Below are 6,000 nucleotides of genomic sequence, written 5' to 3'. Positions count from 1 at the left end.
GTGACAGTAGCTCCCATTTCTGGAGCACTTATCTGTGCTGTCTGTGCCGAATGCTTTATACGGGATGTCATTCATTCATCACCACAGCTCTAGGAGATAGGTGCTGCCTGTATGTTCGTATTTCAGAGAGAGGTTAGAGAATTGCCCAAAGTTACGTAGGTGGTGACTGGAGGGGCTGGAACTGGGACCTGTGCTGTGTGACTCCCAAGGGCAGGCTCTCAGCTACCACAGTGCTCAGCGGGGCACTGTGTTGGGCCCTCTCATGTGATGGGGGTTAAATTAGAATTGCAAACACATTTGTAAGACGATGCCAAAGTCATTTCTTTTTTATTTGATTAAACCAATGTGACCTCAATAAAATAAATTTTAAAAAGGCGGTGGGTATTAGTTTGCTAGGGCTGCCGTAACAAAATACCACAGACTGGGGGGCTTAAACAACAGAAATTTATTTTCTCACCATTCTGTAGGTGAAAAGTCTGAGATCAAGGTGTCGGCAGGGCTGGTTTCTTCTGAGGCCTCGCTCCTTGGCTTGTGGATAGCTGTCTTCATGTTCACATGGCATTCTCTCTCTGTGGGTGTCTGTGTCCTAATCTTTTCTTATAAAGACACCTGTTATATTGGATTAGGATCCATCTAATGATCTCATTTTAACTTTATCTCTGTAAAGATGCTATCTCCAAATACAGTCACATTCTGAGGTACTGGGGGGTTAGGACTTCAACATATAAATTTTGAAGGAATGTAATTCAGCTCATAATAAAGGATTAATTAATTTCCTCATTATTTCTCCCCTTTTGTTTTGGTCGTTAGCCACTTATTAAGGGGTTGTTTGCACTGTCTTTGGGTATTTTAAGGAAGATCCTGAGGTCATTTATACACCTATGTGTAAAAATGGCAACTGAGGCTGGTATTCTTGCTCTAAATTGGCTCCTGCCTGTAAAGGGAGGTATGTATTGGAAAAAAAATAGCAGAGAAGGTGGGCTTCTAGAAACCAGCCCTGCTACTAAACTTGCCTTGCAACCTTGGAGAAATCCGTTTCTCTCCTGGGATGTTCGCTTGGATCAGGGATTTTAAGTTCAAATGTCCAAAGGAGCTAGACAGGTGTAGTAAGTGGAGAAGCAGACAGGTGTGACAAAATAAGGAGTGGTGGAGGCAGTGTCAAATTGGAGAACATCCCGTTTAAATGAAGCAGAAATTCTCAGCTCCAGCCGGTTGGTGCTAGCTTGAACTAAAGGTGCCGTGTTGCTAGACCTCCTAAGTTTTCAAGAGAAACCTTCATTCAAGACTTTTAAATGAAGTCTCCCACATTTTAAATGTTGGCAGTTCAAATTTTATTTCCAAAGACTGAGGGCCAAAAGGAATATGTCCAAGGGCCGGGTCTGGGCCAGCTGATATCTTAGAGTCTTCTTGCCCAAAAGTGCTGACAAAACCAAAGATGGTAGGTACTGTTGATTGATTGACAGGCACTAAAAGAAAAGAGGGCATACTTTAGTTCATGTGGCCCAAGGATCCATGCTGAGAAGCAAACTCTAAGGGGTGAACTTTTCATATATCTGTCCTCTTTTCTGCAGACAGTAACCCAATTGCATATTTAGCATTGCCTCCTCTACCAGAAATACTTAACGAGTTTTTGGGGGCAGCATCCAAATTAGTTGGAGTTAGGTATTGTAGGTCTAAACTGCCTAAAAATAAATTGATTCAAGTTGATCTTGAATCTATGGGTCTGTTGTCAAACAGGATTATCTTATTGCTGAAACTGAGGAGGAGGGGGTTAATTGTTTGCGGTAATAAAGTACTTGAATCTCAAAGATGTTTGCAAAGTGGCTTTCTTCAGGCAATGTTCTCATGGAAAGATAGTTCTAGCTTGAGGCAATTTGCACAATCAAACTTCAAGAAGGACCCTATAAGGGAGGGTTATAAATGAGGGTTCTGTTCCCATGTTAGGGGCGTTGGGATCTGGAGCGGCACAGAAGCTTCATTTCATGTGTCAGTTCTAATGGATTGGTAATAGCCGCCCGGAAGCTGTCCTGGGGAAGACCCTGAAGCCAGATCCCAGTCCAACGGAGAAGGTGCTGTGATGTTAACCTGGTCTGTCCTGAGTATGGTGGTGTATATTTGTCAACACTCTTATTTATAGTCTCAAGTGACAGAAACCTAATCTCAGGCAGGAAAATTGGTTGGCTTGTAGAATCCAGGACAGGATATTAACAAGAGAGGAGTAGAGATGTAGATGGGCCTCAGGAACAATGTGAACCAGTGACTTGAACTCCTCTGAGATACTCTCTGCCCCTCGTCTCCACGTCTCTGCACATCAATTTTCTTCTGTCATGTAGGGTGGATACCTCCACATGACAGAAATAATAACCACAGACAGTTCCCAAAATGTGCATTTTATGGCTTCCACCAGAGAGAGACTGCCTGATAGCCTCTTCGGTAACAAGCACATACACAAAAATTTTGGAGAGGGATTATGATTAGCCCAGTTTGGATTTGAAAATTGTGGGAAATGACTGCTAAACCCTGAACCAATCAACTTTAGACAGGAGTTGGAATCATCTAAAAACATGACAGCTGGGCTGGCCCCGTGGCTTAGCAGTTAAGTGCGCGTGCTCTGGTACTGGCAGCCCAGGTTTGGAACCCCGGGCGCGCACCGACGCACCGCTTCTCCGGCCATGCTGAGGCTGTGTCCCACATACAGCAACTAGAAGGATGTGCAACTATGACATACAACTATCTACTGGGACTTGGGGGACAGGGGAAAGGAGGAGGATTGGCGATAGATGTTAGCTCAGAGCTGGTCTTCCTCAGAAAAAAGAGGAGGATTAGTGTGGATGTTAGCTCAGGGCTGATCTTCCTCACTAAAAAAAAAAAAAAAAAAATGACAGCTTCTATGAGAACCATATTTTTGTTGGGCTCAGCGGGAAGACAGGTCTCCAGAGCAAGGATAGCATGGGATATAGGACTTTCAGAATGGTGAGTTTCTACCACAAAGAAGATGTCCACACGGCTGCCATCTTCAGCTTAAATCCCAGGGGGTGAAGGAGAAGACCCTCAGGAACGAGTACCAACCTCATCTAGTATCTACAGCTTCTCCCTGTCATTTTCTGCCCTGTGCTTCCTCAGCTGGGAAGAACATCCCCACCTAAATCAACAAGTTGTGCCCTCCAAATTCCAGTGAGCTGAAACAAAGCCATAACTCTCGCAGTTAACCAGGAACGTGCCTCCTATTTTGTGGAGGAAATTCCTGCTCCATGACCAATCTATTAGCCATCTCTTGCCAAGGCAGATGGTGACCTGAGAATTCTGTGCCTGCTTCCTGAGGACTGCCCACCATGCAGTGGCTGATGAGGTTCCGGGTCCTGTGGGGCATCCACAAATCCTGCCATGGGGGCTTCGTCCCTGCCCCTTGGCACCTGCGCTGCCAACCTTTATCAGGAGGTGAATCCCCAAGATGGAATGACCATGACACACCCGAGGAATTTAACTTTGCAAGTGATATACTGGATTATTGGACTCAAATGGAGAAGGTGAAGAGGCATCTGTGATCGGAGGTGAGAACAGGAGTGGCCTCACTGGCCTTATCTTGCTCCTAGTAGGCTGAGGGGCACAGAACCAAGAATAGCTTCTGCCTCAGCTTACCAGTGTCATAGATGAAACTTATGTTTTGGGGTTCAATTCTCAGCCTAGTGACTTCTTCACTTCTCTGATCCTCAGTGGTTTCATCTGTGAAATGGGGATAATCTCATTTAAGAAACAAGACAGCAGGTACACAGTCAGTGCTCCATAATTGTGAACAAGTACAAAGTTCTAATCACAAGGTCAACAAATTGATGTTAGTGTGAGTCTGTTAGTCTTCAACGAATGGGATTGTGAATCTAACTGGAATTCATCTCATCAAACTTGGGCTTGACTTCAGGCTACACTCAGAGGGAGGGGACAGACCACCTCATTGTGCACATGAGCATCTGACACATGTAGGTAAGTCATGTCATCCATCTTCCTGTGAGGATGGCATGTCCAACTGGCGTCCTCCCTATCAACTACCTATGGGAACATGGCTTTAGGGTATGTCCAGAGAAACCTGTCCCTGTGGCCTCTAAAGTTTACATATCTCTGCAGAAAAACTCAATTTCTTGGTTTGCCTTTTCCCCAGAGACAGACCGGGAGAGCAGCAGTGGTAACACTAGGACTTAGGGTAGACGATGGGTGGTGTTCCGGCTACTAAGTTCCAGCTGGTGATGTCCACCACCCAACACTGTCTTTGTACAGAAGAGAGAATTCGCCTGAGATGGAGTCAGAGATTTGGTATAATTTTTAAGTTTCCTATGAACGTGTTTTCATATGTTAGTACTCAAAGCTTATATGCCTTTCATGGGGGCTTCCTCCCCACCTCCTTTTTTTCCCTTCCTCTGAATTTCTGTAATAACCTCAAGGAAAATAGAGAGCATCTTTTATTTGCCGTGTCAACACTTTACATTTAATACTCTGATTAGATGAGTGCTTTTTTTTTTTTTTTTTTTTTTTTCCCCCAAAGCCCCAGTAGATAGTTGTATGTCATAACTGCACATCCTTCTAGTTGCTGTATGTGGGATGCGGCCTCAGCATGGCCAGAGAAGCGGTGCGTCGGTTCGCGCCCGGGATCCGAACCCGGGCCCCCAACAGCAGAGCGTGCGCACTTAACCGCTAAGGCACGGGGCCGGCCCAGATGAGTGCTTTTATTACCCCAGTTTCCAGATGAGGAAACTGAGGTTCCTAGGGTTTAAATAGCCTATAGAAATCACATACCTACTAAGTGAAGGAGCAGAATTTGGGTCCAGGCTGTCTGATTCTGTAATCCATTACAATTATGCACTGCATAAGGACATTTTGGTCAATGACAGACCGCATATACAACGGTGGTCCTGTAAGATTAGTACCATATAGCCTAGGGATATAGTGGGCTATACCATCTAGGTTTGTTTAAATATACTCTATGATGTTTGCACAACGATGAAACCGCCTAACGGTGCATTTCTCAGAACTCAGAATAGTATGCTCATCGTTAAGCGATGGATGACTGTTTAACCTAGTCTCACAACTGATTATGCCAAAACATCTCTGCCTTCAGACGATAAACTGAGTTTCATTGCTGCCCAGACCAGAAATCTGGTTAAGACCTTTGGAATCATGGTATAGGCTGGAGAGGGAGAAGGTAGAGAGGAGGAAGTGATGCCATCACTTTTCCCTCATTTATCTTCATAAAGTCCTTATTAGTTAGTTCATGCATCAACCCATTTAGATAACCATCAAGTAAATTCCCCCAGAGAATGCCAGTTTTTGTTGGGTTTTATATCTCATTATCAGTCATGGTCAATTCCTCCATGTATCCAAATTTCTCCCACCCCCAGGATCCCCATCCCAATAATTTTCATTCTCACAACACTTCTGATCTGTCTGCTTCCATTTTTCCAATTGCCTTGATCATGGTCAGTGTCTTTCTAATGATACATGATGCCTGACACCTAGCAGTCCCTTGATAAATGTTTGTAGAATAAATTAATTTTGAAACTTACATTATAAGCACCATAGGTTTTATTGCTGCTCCTATGAAAGACCCCCCAGAGGGCATGCCACCACAGTCCACTCTGGCTTCCTGGACCTCCCCTTACAACTTAATGAACATCACCCAGAAGCTGATCCATGGCTAACACATTACAGCCCAACAACACAGCCCAAACCATAACAGATTGACAGAATTTATTTTGACTCACTTTTCAACACATTTTACCTGTAAAATGTAAGTTAGAAATCCAACATTTTTATGTGAAATCTTCTGATTATTTTTTTAGTGTTTCCAAAGAATTCATTATAAAACAAAAGAAAATGCATTGTAGGCTAGACAACATAGGTCCATGGGTGGAATACAGTTGCTCATTCAGGCCACCAATTTATAACCCCTGACTGTCCTTGTAAATTAAACCCTATGTTACTCTGGGTTCCTAGAGGGAAATTAAACCCTAT

At 44.0% G+C, this 6,000-nt stretch overlaps 1 pseudogene; it reads left to right on the top strand.

The window, feature by feature from the left end:
• The first annotated feature begins 3,332 nt into the window (after positions 1-3,332).
• LOC131421992 (acyl-coenzyme A synthetase ACSM2B, mitochondrial-like) overlaps positions 3,333-6,000 on the top strand; it is a 38,411-nt pseudogene continuing 35,743 nt past the window's right edge.

Source organism: Diceros bicornis, chromosome 26 (genome assembly GCF_020826845.1).
Source record: "Diceros bicornis minor isolate mBicDic1 chromosome 26, mDicBic1.mat.cur, whole genome shotgun sequence".
Lineage (NCBI taxonomy): Eukaryota > Metazoa > Chordata > Mammalia > Perissodactyla > Rhinocerotidae > Diceros > Diceros bicornis.
This window is presented reverse-complemented; position numbering and strand designations above follow the sequence as displayed.